Raw genomic sequence first — 21,021 nt, 5'->3', positions numbered from 1 at the left:
GTGTGTGTGTGAAGAGGGAGTGACTCCGCTCTTCAAATTCCCCTCCTCCCTCCCTCCCTCTCTCTCCCCACCCTGACCCGCCCTTTAGCCCACAAAAACGTTCCCCTTCAGTCCAACGAGCTCTTCAGAGTTTATAAATCAGAAATATGCGTCCCAATCTCAGGCTTCATCAGTGTTAGCCGCATTCCCAGAGATCGCTATCAACACTCCAATTGTCATGTCAATAGCTTGTTCATCATAAGTGCTCGCCATCAGTTCTTTACCACCAGCACATCTTGTTAGTATGCGTCCATTCATTGTGTTAGCGTGTGTTGTGTTCCTGCCTCTGGGTCTTTGGTGGAGAGGGGTACGTCTGAGTGCTGACATTCATCCCGTGTCTTTGTGGCGGCGCTGGTGGGGCTAGGGTGACTGCCCTGGCTTTGTTCTATCTCTCTGTAGACCAACAGTGAGCCATGATGGAAATAGCAGGGGACAAATTAGCCACATATGGGGAATCGTGGTTATATCAATTGATTGGCCACAGCCCTGCGTGCAGTTCTCTGTGTGTGCGTGTGTGTGGGTGTGTGCATTTCTGCGAGCTCTTCCTGTTTGAACAGGCCGATTTGGGTACGTGTTCAGTGTTTCCCACAGATTAGAAAGCTATATGTGGCGGGGGGGGGGGGGGGGGGGGGGGGGGGGGGTGTTGTTTCATGTCAGACCGGGGGGGGGGGTCGAAATAATTCACAAAATCAATCAACAACAACAAACAAATAATTTCTGCATATGCAGGTAGCGACGCTGCATACAGGGTGCTAAATAACTATTTAACTGGTCGGCTCCATGACGCCGGGTAAGTAGCTAGCTCTTGAAACTTCTCACCAAAACAACGAAGGGGAACCTTCGATTAAGACATGTCCGTCGGTACCTAGCGAAAAGTAGCCTCAACTTTCCTAGACCTTTAGCTACGGCACTAATGCTGAAGGCTCGCTGATGTAGCTGTCGGTCTCACTAGAACGGCGTATGCATCGTTGCTAACGTGTGCTGACGTAGTGACTGTGTGTGTATGTGAGAAAGACGCGTGCGTGAAAGAGACGGAGGGAGAGCAGGGAAAGGAAATGCAGCTGAACGAATACGCTGCGTGTTTTTACCTAAATAGCGAAAAAAAAAAATGTTTACGAAACGCAATGTGTGGCGGCCGGTGTTGATTCTGTGGCGCACCGCCACAAATTAGTCTATGTGTGGGAAACACTGGTGTTTTCTGGTGCGTGCGTGCATACGTGGTCGTTCACACGAGCATCGATCCTGTGTAGATGCAGAACGATAAGGTGATTTTTCACCACATGATCAGAGTCGTTGGCATCCCCCGCCATGACATTCCACAGAAGGGAGGGAGGAGGAGGAGGAGGAGGAGAGGGAAGCCAACCGACAGCTCAGCAGGATCATGATTCATTCTCTGTGATGCTGTTCCAGGAGAACCTCCCACTGTGCCACACATGACATGGAGATGATTTTCCCTTTGATTTACTGCTCCTGCTATTGTCGGCAGTGCCGCTCAGATCTTTTAATGACGTTTGTTTTTACACAGAGAATAGGTGGTTGGACCCACAAGACAAGACTTACTGTTATAGCCATGTTTTCTGTCACAAACGCTATGGATTCATGACAGAGGCATGATCTATCATTTGATTGACAGTGTGTACTGTTGACTGGTACATGGGGTCAACATGTGCATGACGTTACACTTGAGTCAAGCTGATTTTGAATGATGTAAGAAGGCTTTAAAAAGCCATACACTGTCGTATTAGAAAAGAAGTCGAGTGTTGACTGACCCCTGGACAAACATTTGAGTGCCGTAGGTCTGTCGCCGTGGTGCCCACGGCTCTCCAGGGAGACAACGATAATAGAGCCAATGGGAGCCCTTTATTCACAGGAGTCTCCTGTATGTTTTTGTTTCCTGCCCTCTGATTGGCTACCGGAGGCGTGGGTCCAGTGGGCTGTGTGCTTCCCTTCCTGAGTCGATGACAGATCTAAAAGGATAGTTCCCCTATCCCCTCTTGTTACAAATAACTTCCTCTGACATGCTTGGGCACGCTGACAATGTTTTGAGTGAAAACAGCTTTCGGGCCTGGCCGGGATACAAGCTTTCAACCCCTAGGGTGGGCTACTTCTTCAATTGCTGTTTTATCCCTTGGAAGAGACTGAGAAGAGAGAGGGGGAAGAAAGAGGGAGAGGGCAGAAAAGGGCTGGGATCAAGGACTTTTGTGACAGAAAAAGTGCCAGGAACTTCTGGACTGTCAGTATTTGGCTTTGTAGTGTGACAGGCTGGAGCACAGCTCTCTCTCTCTTTATCTCTCTCTCTTTATCTCTCTCTCTCTTTATCTCTCTCTCTCTTTCTCTCTCATTCTCTTTCATTCTTTCTCTCTCTCTCTCTCTTCTCAGTGATATGTGCCATTGTTGACTCAGACAGGGAAGAATGCTTGGACAGTTTTTTTCTTTTTTTACAATGTTTCTGTCTGCAGACATTTCAGAACCCTGGATTATACATTAATGCACAGACAGATCCAGGTCAATGCAGTAGTTTACAATTTCCCCCAGATCAAACATCACCTGCAAGTTCATTTGGTGCAAACGCAGCACTGAGACAATACGTCTGTCTCTCTCTTTCTGTCTTTCTTCACCTCTTCCTCCTCCCTCTCTCCCCCAGTAGTCCTGAGGGGGGAGTCGGCCTGATCAGTGCCGAGACTGGCGGTGTGTTCTCTACAAACGGACCAATCAGAGGAGACGGTGAAATCAATGGGCTGGATGGATCCTAACAGGAATCTGAAATCAACACCGGCTTGTTGGATCAATGGTGCGCTGCTGTGTGGGGTAAGAGAGAGGAGGGAGGGGGGGGGGGGTCGTACAGGGTGTGAGCTAAAGGGTATCTAATCAGGGCTGTGTTGGATCACTTTTGGGAAATGTTGGGGCTAGGTAGGGTGGAAGGACCAGAGGAAGAGGAATTATGTGTGTGTGTGTGTGGTGCTGGTGGGGGGGGGGGGCGTAATTGGAAGATGGAGAGAAGTAGAAAGGAAGCACTTATGATGACCACCGCAGGACAATGCACTGAAATCAAAAGTCAACCTCCAGATACTGTAGTTTGTGAAACTGCAATTGCCTGCTCAGCGACATAAGATTGAGTATCAGTGAAAGTGCACATGGATGACAGGAGAGGTGGATCCAAAAAGCACATTGATTGCGATGGACAAAACTAATTTGGATGGATCGCATACACACATGGACTTTCCATTGCCACAGCTACATATACATGGACAGAGAAGAAAGAGAGAGAGATAGAGAAATGTGGATGAGGGATGACTAGAAACACACAGAGGAAGGAGAGGAAGGAGGTCAGGGGATGAGAAACTCAGGTCGTTCGGAGTGTCTCGTGACTGTGACAACAACTCCATCTGGTTCCCATAACGTCTGTGACAGCTACAGTGATGTCACCTCTAGGGAAAGATGGTCCCAATTACAGTTTCACATCGATGATCTTTTGAATGCCAGGGTCAGCCAAGACCCAAGTGCTGCTGGGTACTGAGAAGTGAGGATGATGGGATTTGTAGTCTCTCAAGTAGAATGGAAGGTGGGCGGCGACACTCAGAGACTGACATCACAGTAGCATCATAGCAAAGCCTCGGTCCAGTGTCACAAAGATAGGGGGATATCCTATAAACAGATTGTGCATCCTTGGTGTTTGATGTCTGGCTGGCGAAGTGAGCAACATGACAGAGCGCTTCTGTCACCTCGCCACGAGCCGTGCGGCCCTGGCTCAGAGCCCACCTCCTCTTATTTTTTTATCAGGAGTGGAGAAGGGGCCCGAGCGCTTTCCCAGAATCTGTCAGGGCCCCGGCGTGCTCCTCGCTTCATCCATCACGGCTCGCCACTGGCCGGGGCTTTTCATTTGAGTCACGACGTCTGAGGCCTGCCCCCATTAAGTTTTCACGTTCGTGTTTCCCAACGCCTGTCACTCCACTCGCGCCAACCTCGCAGCAACCTCCTTCTCCTGTTTTCCCCCTCTCTCTCTCACTTTCTCGCTCTTCGCTCTTCGCAGTTATTTTTTTACGAGGAGTGAACTCGTTCTTGGAAGTGTGTGACGTGATCTCTAGGTCAGGGCTATGAATCGAACACACGTTAAGGGCCGGCCAGGACAACTGAGGAGACATATCAAACATATCTGTTTGTGTTGGTGTTTGTCTTTCATTGTCCTACACTTCTGCTCATAGTTTATATTGGAAACAAGGTTGATCTATCTATGCAAGAAGACAATGCAAAATGTGGGAGATGAAGGGGAAGGCTTACACCCCTCCCACCTGAACACCCCCCTCCCTCCCCGCCCACCCCTCAGATAGACACACACACACACATTAAGAATCATCAGCAACAGTTTGAGATGAAAAACCTCTCAATTGGCTCATTTTCCCACTTAAACGCTGTTGGATCCTTGGTATTGCACAAATTCTGTACAACCATGGCGTGCAGGGTGTCTTGTGAGGTGGCCCATTCAGGTCTAATGCTGTTGACAGTCAGATGAAATCTTGGGACTGATCTGATGCCCGGCTCCTACCAATTCCTTTCATCTTCTCAGGCCAGTTGAAAGTGGTCCTGGCACAACACACGGTCATTTCACTACTATTTATCCTAGTAGGAATCCCATGACTCAGAGCAGTTAAGCTATTATTTTGGAGCTGTCTACAATGATAGTGTGGGCGGTGATCCCGTGACAAGACTAATATTCTAACTGACCCAATGGTTTCCCTCCTCTGTCATCAGTGAGTGCTCAGCTCTATCTGTTTGTTCATAATAATGTTAATCTACATTAAAACCACAACTCCCAGTTCATTAGACAAATAGACAAGACCAGTCATGATCTGTCGTGCCAAAGAGCTGGTTGGCACGTTTAGGTTGTGTTATTGTTTGAGGTTTTTGGAATCCAAAAGGAATCCAACATTATCACTGATAAGGCATTGTTTGCATAAAAACACATTCACAACACACAGGAATGCATGCATGCTCTGTCTGGTAAGTCAGACACGTGTGCTTGTGTGTGTGGGGCATGGGGAAGGTGTGAGGGAGCCCTCTGTATATGTCAAAAGTTTGGTCTAAAACACTACGGCCTGGTGTTTGGAGCTGTAGTTGTTATTGATTACAGAGCTAGCACTTATCTGGATGGTTTATTTTTAGAAGGAAAGGGCCTGCCCAAGTTCCTGAAGAGCCTCTTTGTTGACTTTCACTCCTCTCTCTTATCCCTCTCTTCCCTGCCCCTCCTGTCAGGAAGGAAGCAGTTGTTGTAAAACACTCTGCCTGCTTCCTCCAAGACTTATCTGTCAGCTCTGTGGAAGAAAAAAAACAGAAAAATAAAGTTTCCAAATGAACCGTGTTCAACTCAACATGTATGTTTTGGTTACGCTATCTTTTCTGTCCCCAAACATCCATGCTGAACCCAACCTTCCTGTGCTAAAAGAATTAAAGACTTTCTCTTCGTCACATAGGCTTCACTGTCTCTCTCCCTCTTTCTCTCTAACACACACACTCTCTCTCTCACACACACTCTCTGTTTCTATTTCTCTTTCTGTCGTTCTCGCTCTCTTCCCTTTTTTAACTCACACCCTTCTCAAGGTGTTTACATAATGAACATACTGAATTTGTTACTGAGGGCCAAGTCTTATTTCCCCTCGTTCGGCGTAAATAAAAGGATACCCCTCATATTAAAACATATTTTTAAAATTATATGATAATTAAACCAATTAGGAGTTGTTTATGGGCCTGGGCCTGGGTTAGGGCCACTTTGGGCATGCTATGGAACAATGTGGATCTTGTTTGGCTGCCGTTTGAAGCGGTTTGGCTGTTTGGAGGGTCCTGTTAACTTGAGACTTTTTTAAAGCTGCGTTTTGAAGCTCTGTCATTTGCCATGAGTTCTAGCTCAATCCCTGGGCTCCTAAAAGGCCCGAGGGGGACATTATCAAATTTAGCAGAAAAACACACATTCTGTTTTATATTTTGTCAACCGTACTCTCCCCTTTCTCATAAATGGACACTGGGCTCCTTTTTCCTGGAGTTCTTTTTGCATATTCTACCAACTTGAGTATCAGTCAAATGTGTTTATGATATGCATGGATATATAGGCCTGCTTCTGGCTGTGAGGAGGTGGGTTTGCGTAGCTTTTTTATACACTGAAAATGTCTGCAACTCTGGGTATAATAAAGTTTATTAAAAGGTTAAATTAAATTAGCTCCCTTTGAAATTGAACTTGATCTGAGGACCTCTCCATAAATCATTTTGATGAGGCAGTTTGTGTTTCATTACATTTCCTTCAAATATTTCTTTGTAAAGTTTCAGTTTTAGAATAGGAGAACAGCTTCCACTGACTAAACAGGCCTCACTTGTGCCCAGCCAGCCCTGTAGACATATCTTTCAGAGAAAGCTTTCACAAACCACTATAAAAAAAGATTTGTCTCAAGTTAATGGGCTTATACTTACACTCGAGACCCGACAAACAAACAAAAAGCACTTATCATGAACAAAATCCTTTGAGCATGTTTTATTAACATCAAATAACCCCCACACCTGCCGTAAATCTTCCGATTACTGTAATGTTATCATGAAATGGCTCACAGGAAGCATTGCTTGATAAAAAAAAAACAGCTAATAATTTGCCTCCGACTGGAGGAACTGAAGGCAAGCTTGAAAACATCAATTAGGTTCTACCAATGCTGATATGTAAGTAAAAACTGAACCAATGCCAATTTTCAATCATTTGTGTGTGGAATATCCATATTTAAAAAAGAAAAGGTTGACATAAAATCAGTTGATAATATTTCAGTGAATTGGGTCATTTCAAAATGTCATGTATTGTTTGAAGTGGGAGGGATTCCCAGCCGTTGATACCTATCCTCCCGCTTGCCGCGGCTGCAGTTCTTGTTCCTCGGGGCACCTCATATGGCCCCAGGATTAGAACAGCTCATTGTCAGCGGCACGGCAGCATCATGCACACACACGGCGTTGTCTGCTCTTGAGTATCAAACGGCTGTGTGTGCAGTGACAACGCAGCCACATGCCATCTTTTGTGGGAGGATTCTTCAGCCTCCATATCATACTTTTGGTTAACCATTATCTTACATCAGGTTTGGAATTGCAGGCCACAACCAAGACCAGGCCTGAAATAAGTAGTTCATGTGAAACGTGTGTGGCTGGGCGGGTTAAGTCGGCGCCCAGTCCAATGGCATTAGCTGTAACAGCCACCCTGGGCCGGCTCGAGGGTATTTTTAACCATCGTCCATAAATGCCTCATTCAGGTTGCTGCCCCCCACCCACCTCGAACCCTCAGCCAGAAAACATTCACTACTGTGTACACAGCACCACAGTCAGCCCTGCCAGCTGTTTACACATGCACACTTACACACACACACACACACATGCTCTCGCACACACTCACGCACAGCACACATCTCTTCTCCACATGGACAGGACAAACACACATCCATGTAAATAGGGGTCTTTCCTAAAACACGCTCAAACACACACTGCAAACATAAGCAAGGACACGTACTGTACTACAAACAGTCTTATCATACCCACAAACATCATACGATTTAATGCAGGCCTGTCTGCAGATGAGAGGAACGGAATGTGTGTGTCAGAGCGGTGCCCACACGTAACGCCCGCCGCCATCGCCCAGCCTGGCATTCCAGACATGAAGTGAAACCAGTGAACAGCAAGAAAGGAATGCAGACAAATAGCTGCCTTTATTAAACAATACTGCGGCAATTAAACTCGTCTCTCAGATGAATTTGTATCACTCTCCTCCGCCCCCCCGCCCCCATCCCCTTCTCAGCAGATCTGGAGAATGATAAGGCAGCGCGCTGCCAGGACGATGGTTATCATGGTATTAATCAAGATGATGAGACAGCTTACTCCCAGGTAATGAATGTCTGCCACGCAGAGAACAACACAAGATCAAACTGTCTTGGTCCTCTGTTGTAGACAAAGATTTTCCCATGAAATCTAAAAAAAATGTTTCAAAGAATAGAAACTCAGCGTGACATTCGTCTAATAATTCCAATTCCTGTGCGATCACATAAATACTCCATAAATGCACGCATATCAGTTTTGATTGAACATCTCAGACTTGTGCCTCAACGATCTTCCTGTTTTCTCGGGACTTGGGGCCTCTCTAGTCTCTGGTATATTTTTCTGTCTGTTACATTCTAGTAAGTGAATGAATGGAGCCATGGCCGTGTGGGTTTGTGTGTGGGGGGTTGTGTGCCTGTGGTCTGAGTGGCACTCTGAGAAACCTGCAGGGCGGGGGGGGTAGGGGAGGGTGGTATTTTGGGATGCAGGCTGGGTTGAATCCAGGCCCACACAGAATTGCTGACAGACACACAGACATGGTGGAGAGGAGAGGAGAGAGGGGGATGTTTTCTAATGGGCAGAAACTATTCCTGTTTATGAAGGCGGGAGGCAGGATGAAAAGAGGATGCCCTATGAAGGGCTCTTTCTTTTTCATCTTTTTTACTTCATGTTTTTTTCCCCCGCCACCCTTGCCAAAAATGCATTTTTCTCACTGTTTCACTGACACCGGTGGAAGATAATGTCTGGGATTTTGCACAACTGTAATTCCGTGCTAAAAATAAGAAATTAATAATGCACAATTGTATTCATCCTCTAGGGGACTTTTCAATTTCCGATAAACTTGTCCTGTCTAACATGATGGACCAGTGTCATTCTGTGAACTGTATAGTTCTTTTCATTTTGGTCGTCAGGGTTTACAAAGACAATCCCCCTATCGTTTCAGTCACAACATCAAGAGCATTATTGGGACTGCATTCAATTCCACCTACATGCACATCGACATAGAGCTCACAAAATTAAGTAAGCACTCCATAATAACAGAAGAGTAAGTGTATTCATCTTTCCTTTCAGCACCCGGTAGCTTTTCCCTAATGACGTTAAAGATCACCCCAGTCTTCTTTATCCAGCGAGGCCTGGGTCGTGTCAGTGGGATCGCTGATTGGAGTGATTTGCATGTCCCATGTAACGAGGATACAGCTCTCAGAGAATTATTCTGCCATTAATATTTAATTGCCATCCAAGTGTGTTCTCAAAGTATAGGGTGACCTCCCGGTGTCCCAGTGCAGGCACGGTAGAGCCCATTCCAGAGTGGGGGGCGAGGAGCTCACTGTGATTCCAGAGAGCTATCCTGCTTTTTTCTGTTTCGGTCATCTTATCCTCCCCCACCCCCCGTGCCCTGGCACCTGTAGCGCGTCTCCAGCAACAGTAAATCACATGACCATTTCCTCGCGAGGAAATCCTAATCCAGGGCCCAGATCCGCCCGGGCGTGGAGCGCTGCTTCTGCTCCAAGACGTATTGAAACCCGAGGCGACGACATTAAGAATTAAAAATGCTGGAAAGTGGTCCCAGTGCGAGCCTTGTTTTGTCATCAATGCTCCATTAGTGTCACTTTATTCCACGTCGCCCCTCCTTCTTCCCTCATTGTGTTTGAGTCAATATCGGGAAAGCCGGCCCGTTTCGGCCCAAATGGTTACAATATACCTTCTTCACGCCTAAAGAGCTGACAGAGGTTATTAGGCTGACCCACAAGCGGCAGGGAAGGGTAGGAAGCCAAACTGATAAATCACGTTGATGTCAAGTCCTGGGATCTAGCCATGAGACCTAGCTATGGGACATCAAGGTGCCTAAGATGAGTTGGACGGCGGCCATCTTGGCAGACATTCATTGTAATCAAACCGTTAACCTGAAGCAACCATATTCTGTAAACAACAAGAGTTATGCAAACACAATACATGCTGGACACTTTTCACCTCTGTTTCTACACCAGCTCTTTTGCTGAGGCTTTTTCCCACACTGCATCCGTTCTGTACTGTGGTGGTTTTGTAATGTCCTGTCCTGCAGTTTGGGTTAAGGCCTTGGTGTTTAGAGGTCTTGGACACCTATTCTCAAACAGGAAGTCCATGGAGATAATGTGTAAGTGTGTGATGGACCAGCAGCCTGTGTGGTGATGTCGATATGGAGGCGGGGCTGACACATGGTGGTTGTTTATGATGTGGCTTGCACAGGTGGTCCAGCCACGGCCACAGGCCAAGTTAGCCAAGAATCCACAAATCTATAGCCTGACACACACAGACACACTCTCACATATACACAAACACACATCTTGAACATACACACGTCACAACATTCTGGAACCACTCATTTAAAGATTCTCTTGACATGTTTTTGTCCTGTGGTTCCTAGGTCGCAGATTCCCCTCCACATTAGGTAAACACACACACACACACACACACTCACTCACCACCACCAGTAGACAGACAGACAGACAGGGACATTTACAGGAGCACACAGACAGTCTGTGGGATTGTCTGTCCTGACTGATGGACCACCTCAATGAACACTTATTACGGCTATAAAATAAACATTAAATATGTCTGCCTGAGGAGATAAAGTAGGAGGATAAACTCAACTTGCAGCTAATATTGTTCCAGGCCTTTACTGTCTTGTACACACACACACACACACAAACAAACAGATACGCATGCAAACACACACACTAAGCAGCAGCAGAAACAGAGCCATACTCTACAGCCGTTGAGCCGTTTCCCTGCATCAATAAATAAAGCAAATAGCATTAGCAATAACTTGAACTATAGAATCAGGGTCTAATATGATAGAATTAGCATCAGTGTTTTAGGATTCGGCCATTTAGGTGAAATCCTAAGCCGAATAGGGAGTCATTTAGACGTAGGAAAATTGATTTTGCGCATCAGCACTTTCTCATTTTCAAACAGTGCCTGCGGCTAACCAGGTTACTATCTGTTAAGCACATTACGCAGGTAGCTCCTCTTTTCCTCCACAATGATTATGTGTCTGAGTTGAGCAATTGACATTTATTGCAAATAAGAAAATTATCATATTCCATGACTGGAAACAGAAATTAAGACTGGCCATTATGTCCTAGAAAGGAAAGGCAGAGAGGGGAAACTCAGGGGGAGTTCTTCAGTTTTCATTTTTGTGAAGGGTGGAGTGAGAGGGGGGGGGGGGATCAGATGTCTTCGGCCATCTTGAAATTGAGCCCTGTCAGAGTTCATCAATATGGATACGCAATGATATAGCATAAGTGCTGAAAGAGGCTGTGGAAGAAAGGATGAAGGGCTTCATTTGCATCAGAGGGACAACATTTGTACGTTTCACCGTTTTTTTTGTCCATTTGATCTTGTATTTAGCCATACAATCAATACTTTTTCCTTAAATAACTAAAACAAAAGTTTATTTCACGATGGGTGCTCTCCTTACAGAACAACTGCTATATATAACATCAGACAAAAACATTATAAGGTAATTAGGTTGATCTAAGAGTTCCCCATCCCATGTGGGAAGGGAATTATCAGCGCCCGTAGAAAGATGTCTTTTGTTGATTACCCGCTCTTGTTTTGCAAAAATACAGTATTAATGTACAGTGATCAGCATTAGACCTTTATTCAAGAGAGATAATCTAATGAGTAGGTTCAAGCATCATTTTTTGGCATGGCCGGCTTTCCCAGAGAATTTCAAGAAAGACATTTTAAATATACATGCTATTCTTGTACTTGCATGTTCACATGGAATTGAGAACCTGGAGAGAAAGATCATCACAGCTGGTGGTAAATATATAATTTCCCCTACTGGGTGTTACAATCGCACCGTAACACCTTCCCATTGACCAGAGGCTAGCTCAGCATAGCCTAGCTCATCACAGCCTTGCTCAGCATAGCCCAGGTCAGCATAGCCTAGCTCAGCATAGCCCAGGTCAGCATAGCCTAGCTCAATATACCATAGCTTGTTACAATGAGGTGTGCCGTGTCATGTTATCTAGGCCAAAGTTCTCCAGTCTGTTGGGCTTCCCCACCTTAGCCCAGCCCAGGTCTGTTCTGTTCTGTGGGCCGTTGTCCTGTCTGTGGGACAGAAAGGAGACTGATTGCCTGAGCCATTGGCGGTCTAAGTGGAACCACATGGGGGAACTTGATAGTGGTGGCTGGACCAGAGAGCAGGAGGTAACAGGAGGTAAGCTGGGTAGACAGCAGCTAGATAGGCTCCTGAGATGGATGGAGGTGGCGCTCACTCATGCTGACCTTTCCAACACACATTTAGGGTACTCACAATCCCATACATAACACACGCACGCAGGCACGCACACGTACACAACCAACCATGGAGGAAAACGTGTAGAAACATGCTGCCAGACAGCGGCCTAACTGACAAACGTCCGTTTACCTAGGTGCACACAATCCACTCTCACTCTCTCGCACACACTCACCTCATCCATCCTTCACCATCTCGGGGAGCTTCGGTGGCCACAGGTCCTCCCCGAGGGGCGGACCCTCCCAGAGCGTTTACCGTAGGGCCAATCGGCATGCGAACAACACCAAACACACTAATGGGAGAGAGGCAAAGCCACAACCCACAGATATCCAGTAAACAGACCACAGTCCACGAGACGCGCTCTCAGATCCTGCTCCGATTGATCACACAGGTACCTCCTCACTCTCAGAAGCAAAGGGTTGCCACTTCCCCAAGTGTTACTGAAGGCTGTGCGGGCCTTGTAACCTGAGGAGTTGGCAGCTGTGGTTCCAGGAGCCTGTGTATACAGCTACCGGAGAAGAGCAGTTTCCCGATCGTAGGTTTTCTCTGGGACTCCCCGCCACCATGATGCAATGGGGTTGGTGGGAGTTCTGGGGTTGGCCAACCTGTCATCCTTCATTGGGCTGCCGGGGTATATCATTGGCTGTTAAGTTGGTTGGTTTCTCTTTCTCTCTTTCTGTTGTGGTGTGGAGGCCAGAGGCCCCTGTCGGCTTTCTGAGAGATGGATTTTGTAAGGGGTCGACACCCTGACCCCCCCCCACTCCCACCTCAACCTTTTTTCTCTTCTACTCTTGTACTAAATCTCTTTCCTTCTCTCTCTCTCCTGCTCTTTTTCCCCGTGGCCATGTGCTTCCAGTTAGGGCAGCTTGCAGACCTGAACAGAGGTTAAGTGAAACTACCTGCTCCACAGTGTCTGGCTATTATTTGCTTTGTTCGCCCTGGTGCCAGATCATAAAACACTTGTGCCCCTCCCAAACCAATCCTGCCCACAGTCCCCTGGGATCACTAATGTTACGCCTGAAAGTGTGACCCAACAGGGCCTGCTCTCCCTGTCATGCAGTGACAGGGGACTTAAAGCATTGGGCACCTCCATCATCACCAAAATATGGTAACCAAATGGACGATCCTGAATGGTAGAAAACATCAAGAAACAAAGAAGCAGCCAAATCCCTTTGCGAAGCAATCATCAAACTCCCAATGTAGAGTAGCCACACTATGTTGATGAGCTTCGTATGAGGACGTGAAAAATGAAGCTTCTGGAAAATGAAATGAGACATGAAAGCAGACCTGAGGTCTGCTTTTGGTTTCCTGTCTGCATTGTTGTTAATTAATTTCCCAGACGGAGTCCATAATCATTCACTGACCTGCCACAAGATGTTCATTCTGCCAATCTTAAGGCTTAGCTAGACTCCTGACTTTGACTTGCCACCTTTGGATACTCCTTCCACAACAAAAAAACAAAAACAATTCCAGTTGGTGGGTCAATCTTTGTGGCTCAAAGCACAGCACCAACAAAGATCTTTGCCATGTTTACCAAGATTTCTTTCAGAATGCCCATCCAGTTCATTCGCTGAATATACCAACCTCAAAGAGCATTCAGATCTTTTGAGATGAGCCCTAATCGCATAAACTCCCGAGCAGTCATTAAATAGGCTTGTATGAAAGTCATTCCTCTGTGCCAGCTCTCAAGGCAGGCTCTCTACATGTCTGCTCCCTTTAACAGATACCACTCATGGGGAAAGATTGGCGCCTCCCCTAGACTGTGATTAAAGTAAATGAGTGAAATAAGATACAAGGAAATTGAAATTATTAGTTTTTATAGGAACCACGACGACTGGCACGGCCCCACTTCCCCAAAATAGAAAGGCTGAGCTAATAAAACGATTGCATTCAACTATAAAAGAAAGAAAAAAGAGGCGAGGAGGGAAAGCAATATAGCAAAACAATTAAACTAAGACTGAAATTGCATTGATTACGCATCCCAATCTGAGACAAAATACTGTATGTTCAGCCTTCACAGATGGTTGTGTTTCAAAGGTGGAGTCAAATCTAAACAATGTCTGGTTTTGATCAATGATAGACTATGACCTTTCTGTCATGGATAAGAGCCGTTCACAGCAAAATGGAACGTTACAGCGCCGTCTCTTGTTTCTGCCTGGGCCTTCCAGAACATGTCGAACGTTTTATGTGATAAGGGGAATCAGACAGAATCCTAATGATGTGAAACTCAAGATGCAATTGGTGTTGTGTTTGAAGTAAAATTAAGTCCTGTTAGAAGTTAATTTGGGAGCCTCGTGTAGACTACATAAACATGTGAAGTGACTCAGACTCCTTTGACTCTGAAGGATTTCTCACATCTGCTCTCATGACATTTCCTATCTACCCCATCCATCTTATTTCCAGGCCATTTCATTCTTTCATATCGGCCCATGCTTATCATTTTGTCTCTGAACTCTGTAATTGTGGAAATACCAATGTCACTCATCCCAGTCTCAACCACCGCCAGCCCCCGCCCGCTTCGTCATCTCTTCTCCGGGCGGAGGCGTAAGTAAGGGGCTCAGATCGCTCAGAGCATGGACAGAGCGTCGTCCCACGACAAAGCGAGAGAGTGAAACCTCCAAACCATGGTCCTGGTCCTGGTGTTCTCCCCCTTCGCCCCCTCCGGTGGCTGACCCAGCGCGAGGTGGCTTGCAAGGCGAGCGGTTTCTTCCACCCTCATCCCCACCGCCTCTCTGGGGTGTGGTTTCCCCTCCTGCGCCCACAGCCCAGGCCTGCAAGAGAGCGAGGTCTGCTGGGAACCACACCACAGAGCATGACGAGGACATCTGCCTGCTCCTTTCAACCAAACAGATATGTACCCAGTACCAACTTCACCCACAAGTAAATTGCTCCAACCTCAGATACAGTGCATGACAGCACACACACACACACGACTATTTTTGGAATCATCCTTAACTGTACACTAGAATACACAAGCTATCAGAGGTACAGATTATGCTGAGTGAGCATTTTTCCTTTTTTAAGTCATTCCTATCCACGAAGGAAATGAAACATCAGCTAACATCTCCAGACACCGGCGAACTTCAATGACATGATGACTCAGTGCTTCAGAGAACAGCACAGCACACAGTGGTCAGGCAGGCTGGAGTGGAAATCCCCCACAAGGACAGCTCACATGGAACGCAGCAAAAAAGGCGTAGAGAGAGTTGTTGTAGTTGAGAACAGTTTATTTATATTTATTTATTTTTGGCTGTGATTAATCTGTTCTAAATTAAAACTGCCCAATTTGACCATTCCCCATCCCACCCACCATCCACCCCCTGCCTCGGCTTGGTTTGATCCTGGGCCTGTGTCCACCCACCCAACCATTCAGCCAGCATCCACTCCGAGCCCCCTCTGCCCCTGCCCCCTGGCATGGGAAGAAACACTGTTTTTGATGCGACCCACAGAGTGGGCCGGGCCGTGTGACCGGCACGGCGCCATTGCGTACATTTCCACATTCTCTCATCGCCAGGCGAGTGTTTCCTCTCCAGGAGCCATCCATCACACGCCACGGACCTGCCAGCCGCTACCCTGCCCTCCGCTCCGCCTCGCAACACAGCTACAAAGCCAGAGGGGAGGGGGGCGGAGGAGGGGGAGGAGGATGAAGAGAGGATGAGAAGATGTACTGTACGAGAATGAAGAGGAAGAATGGGAGTGAAAGAGGGAGTAGGAGGAACAGATGGCACAAAGGCTGATTCCAGATAAAAGATGTAAAGCTGCCCACTAAAGAATATTGTGTGTGTGTGTGTGTGTGTGTTCAGGGGTGGGGGGTCTAGATGTCATGGCCATTTTCCAGATTGGCAGCCATGCAGCTTCCTAGTTGGGCACAAATTGTCACAACTACTTGTGACCACTGCCAAACCCAAACCACCATGACCATGGAAGGAAGTGACATCATACAATCTGGCTTGGCAGGCAGCAGTGATGGCATTATAATAGAGATGGCGTCTTGCTGGAGGACAGAGCCAAGCTATTCCCAAGAGGGAAAGTTGGTATTACATACTATAGTCATATGACACACACACACACACATGCACTGAAGTCAATGGACATACACGCACATCAGGGCAAAGCAGAGCAATGTACCTATAGGCTTTTTACCATGGCTATAAAAGTGCTGAACACAGCACTCTACTGGAGTGCAAGGACCTGACCGAATGATACTCCCGGTGCATCCAGACTGTGTGTTTATAAACAAGGCTCAATATTATTGTGATCTTTGAGCTGAATTCGATAGATTCTTCTTCTGTCAGTTCGGCTTCCGTTGCAACATGATCTGAAATTACCTTCAGCAGCAAGAGGAGACAGCTTGCTAACTCTCTAGCTCTCTCATTCTCTTGCTCGCTCCCTCTATCACTGTAACCTCATCATCGTCGGCTGCCTGGCTGGACTCGCGAGGGTATGGGAGTTTGAAAACACCCTGACCCATTACTCATTCCTACTCTGAGGGGAGTCTGGCCTGCGAGCACCTCCACCTCCTGGTGTCAGTCAGTCAGTCCCCCCCACCCCTCCCCCGCCTCTCCTCCTCCGAGGCCTAGGCTTTAATGGGCTCTGCTAAACACATTCTCTCCCTATATTACATTGTGATGGGTATGGAGGGTGTCTGGTTTCTAAACCCTGTTTACATAATTCACTCTCTTCCTCTTTCTTTCTCGCTCTCGCTCTTCCTCTCTCCCACACCTTTGCGCTCTTTCTGTCAAACCTCTCTCTCTCTCAGACTTTGGTTCTGTCTACATACATCCCAAATGGTATTTCTCCCTCATTGCAGAAATACAGACATAGACAGATATTCTTTCCCGTTGTGAACCCGGACTGAATAATACACCCCTCTGCCTGAACAGAGCATTTTCCATCACACTCCAGCATGTCCCCTGGGAGACAGATTAGAACCCACTTCAGGAGGAAACACCTCATTCATTCTCACACAGAACGCTCCATAATGAAAGTGCATGCAGTGACTGAGAAAGACAGTACAAAGGCTCACTGACTCTGGAATATCCCTAATTGTTTTTCTGTCTGGTTCACAGACAGAAACTTGGGGTCTTGATCTCATAGTTTTAAACATTAAAACAAAGTTACACCATATATGCTGTTATATTAGCATATCCAGCAAGATATACTGTGAAACAGAGCTTTTAAAGGAGACCTATGAATGTAAAGCAGCAACATTTTCCAGAGGAGCAACTGACTATCCAGACAACATGGGTTTTATTAAGAATGCAAAAAGCCCATCTAATGAATGAATAAAGATCCCATTGATTGCTTACATGCGAAAGACCCACACTGGCTATGGTTTCTTTATCACCAGATTTCAAATGGATTCACTGGTGCTGAGAAAGTGATCTTATTCCCCCCCTGTATCTGACCGTGTGAGAGCATGAAAGAAAGAAAGAACACCAGGGTTATTTGATGTGTGCCCTGGTTCTCAGTGTTGACTGAGGGACATAGAAGAAGGGCGCGTTCCCCACACACAGCTGTGTGTCCAGAGGCAGTTGGCTTGGGCCACCTCTCTACAAACCTTCACAACAGAGTATTGTTTGGCCAAGTGAGGACTGCACTATCTAATTAAGGTCAAAGGGAAAGAGGATGGGAACTGAGAAGCGGAAACGCATGACAGTTTTAGGCCACGCGCAATGCCAAGACACCCTCATTGGCCTTGTGTGTGGGCACAGGATGTGTGGAGCCGGAGGAGTGAGAAATCCTTCTCAGCTGATGCTGCTGAGAAAACTGTAGGAGCATTGAGTTTTGCAATGAGTTGTCGATGAGAAGGTTCAGGCTGTTTATTGAAGTCATCAGAATAGCGCAGAATGTGCACTGTAATGATGTGCATTGTCGCCATCTTGTGGTGTGTTGACTACTTTTCAAGCTTTTCAACTACCCAATGCTTCAGACATGAAGACTTCATGCGGGTCCATAACAAACAAAAAAGCTTTTCCAAACAATCTTAACTTTCATAGTTCTTTGGGAGGACACACTCCAACCCTTATCACTGCCTTTAGCTCTTTTTTTATTGCTTCATCCTGTATTTGGAGTACTCCCACTTTAGTTTTGATCAGTAATTATACAACCATAAAGTTTGTGGATGAGTCCATGTTCATTTGGATGACAGCACAGGAGACATCTGCTTAGCCACAACTGGCAGGAGGTGGGACTTCTCCCTGGGCTTGTTTTTAGTGGAAAAACCCTAATGGGTCTTAATTGGGAGTTTAATTGTGTGTGGTGTAGCTAGAATATTGACTGCAAAACTTGTGGTACTTGAGTGCTTACATACACATAAACATTATATACACTTACACACACTCTTCTTCTTAATCTATGTAGTACGCTGTCTCTTACGAACCTGACATATACTGTAGAAAGAGTTCCAGTTCCAAACCCAGTCACACGGGAGGATTTGATCATAGTATATCCTTGCTTTTAGAGATGGTGTTAACTTGTTAGCCAGACATACAAGAGCCAATTTGATGGCTCAGGCACAAAGATGTTTAGTGTTTGACACAAGTATGTCATCCTAAAGTCCATGTGTTGCTTCTATTCATCCTCGACCTTTAGACATATCTGAAGGCAGTGGGAGCTGTGAAATCAATGGGAAGCAATTAAACTGTTGAAAACATCTTGTTCCACCTTAATAATTGGCGTGGGTTCCATCTTTTCTTTATTTCCCCTGACACGAGTTGAGGGAACAAGCCAATAAGAAGAGTAGCCTTGTTCCTTGTGTAGCTGTCTGTACACCCGAGTCCTATAATCAGCCAGCACCTACAGTTAACAAGACCACTCTAAAACACTCCAGGGGAGTGTATGCAATGTGTGTGTGTGTGTTTGTGCACACAAGAGTGTATATGGAAGAGTATATGAAGATGAATTGAAAGGAAGAGAAAAGTACAAGAGGAGTGGAGAAGACAACAGGGCATGTGTTGAGCACACTGAGAGACAATGACAGAACAAGGGACAGAAAGATAGAAGGAAATGGAGAGAGAGAGAGAGACAAGAGAGAGAGAGAGAGGGAGGGGCAGAGCTAAGGAGAGATAACACTCCTTGCGCCTGTCAGGGTTTTGCTGGCATCAGCGCATGATTTGGATGGGATGGAAAACGAGACGCCATTTTGTGTTCCATGAACGTATGCGAACCATGGCCTTCCATGTGCACGCACACGCACACAGACGCAGGAGCCTTGTTTCCCCTACATGTGGGTTTCCAGTCCAGTGACAGAGCCCTGAAATCAGGGTGGTGGGGCTTGAGGAGTAGCTCCTCATAGTGGAGAAGCCTGTTTGTGTTGGCCCAGAATTAATATCTTTTCATTTAGTGCGGAAATGACAGGAATAGTAATTAAGGAAATGGAATGATTTTATTGGCCATGATGTTTATATTAAGTTCCAGATGGTAAGCAGCTGCTCATGTAGAGGCCCAGCCCCCGGAGCGATATCACTGGGCGAGAGCCACAAGGGGGGCCGGATTATAAAAGCAAGATAACTCCACAAGCCCAATGCATTTCCTCATCTACAGAAACATGTCTTACCACACTGGGCAACAATCCGAACCAATATAATGTACAGTTTGATGAATGGGAGGCCATTCTCTAACCCCATGAAGCCATGTGTTGCATTTGTATAAATGTGCCCCAATAGCATAATTTATTTGCACATATAAGGTTACCCTATTTCAGGCCTGATTTGCCTGACTGGAAAAGTTAATATTGAGGAGTGGTGGTTCAGCATTTTTTGGGTGGCCAAAACCAGTGGTAAAGTCCCCTGTCTTCTTCTAATGGGGGCTCAGTTGCTCTTAACAGGCAGTGACAGAATTGCTGAGTCTCTCACGCTGGCTGGAGGGTTGTGTGGAACAGGGCCCAATAGAACTTGTTTAAGCCTCTTGTTTAACACCTCGACCTGTTCTCCTGTATGGCAACTGAAGAGATCTTCTGCTGGTCACTTCCAAGAAAAACATTTTGGAAGTTGGCAGGTAATAATAGCAACTTCGTTTTTTCCCCCTGTGCCAGTGTGTCTGACACATCTTGCATGGAGATGGGCACCTAAAGTAAACACAATATGGGTGTCCCCCCTGGCCTGATTGTTCTGAAATGTTTTCTCTGTGGCTGATCTCCAAACAATTTGATTAGACTAATCGTTCTGTATAAGCTGATTTAATTCGTTTTAACAGTGATGTATGCTGGAAGAACTGAAGCAGAAACATTGCTCTAAACATATACTGTTTAGAGCATAGTTGGGTGTAAGAAAATGTCTACTTGAGTGAACATAGTAAAGTACATTGTAAGAGAGGACCCTTAAGGGATATTTCATGTATCTTATACAGTAAGATTTTGAAAACGTTCCTGTTCAACAATATAGACCTGTTAGCTCTCTGGCATCAACAAAGATGATTCTAAGTTACCCATATATAGACACTGGATGCAGTCCCACCATCCTTCATGGAGACCTCATTGAAGCCATATTCAACATAGATGTTCTCTGCAGCACCATTTTCTGTTGACTACTAACTTAGTTTGATACACTTTACCAATTTTGTTCCATTTTATGTAACAACAAAGGCTAGTTGAGACAGTGTTGAGTGTTTGCCTCACTGTGATGTTGTGCCATCTGGTTTCCAGTGCAAATGCATCACTCCATTACCATTGCCTGTGATCTAGGAAAAGGCTTTAATCTAACACTATAAACTCTATTTAATTACATCCTCTAAAAGAGCTCTATTGGTATAACACAATCAAACAGGGTGGCCATCCATTTTGGCAAGTCAAACATGCTAACGTTGCTCTGGAAAATGTTTACTTTTATTTTCCAATCCAGTAGAGATCCTTCATTGCATACCATGCATTA

The sequence above is a fragment of the Hypomesus transpacificus genome, chromosome 3, assembly GCF_021917145.1.
Source record: "Hypomesus transpacificus isolate Combined female chromosome 3, fHypTra1, whole genome shotgun sequence".
NCBI classification, from domain to species: Eukaryota; Metazoa; Chordata; class Actinopteri; order Osmeriformes; family Osmeridae; genus Hypomesus; species Hypomesus transpacificus.
The sequence above is the reverse complement of the archived record's forward strand: the minus strand, read 5'-3'. Positions refer to the sequence as shown.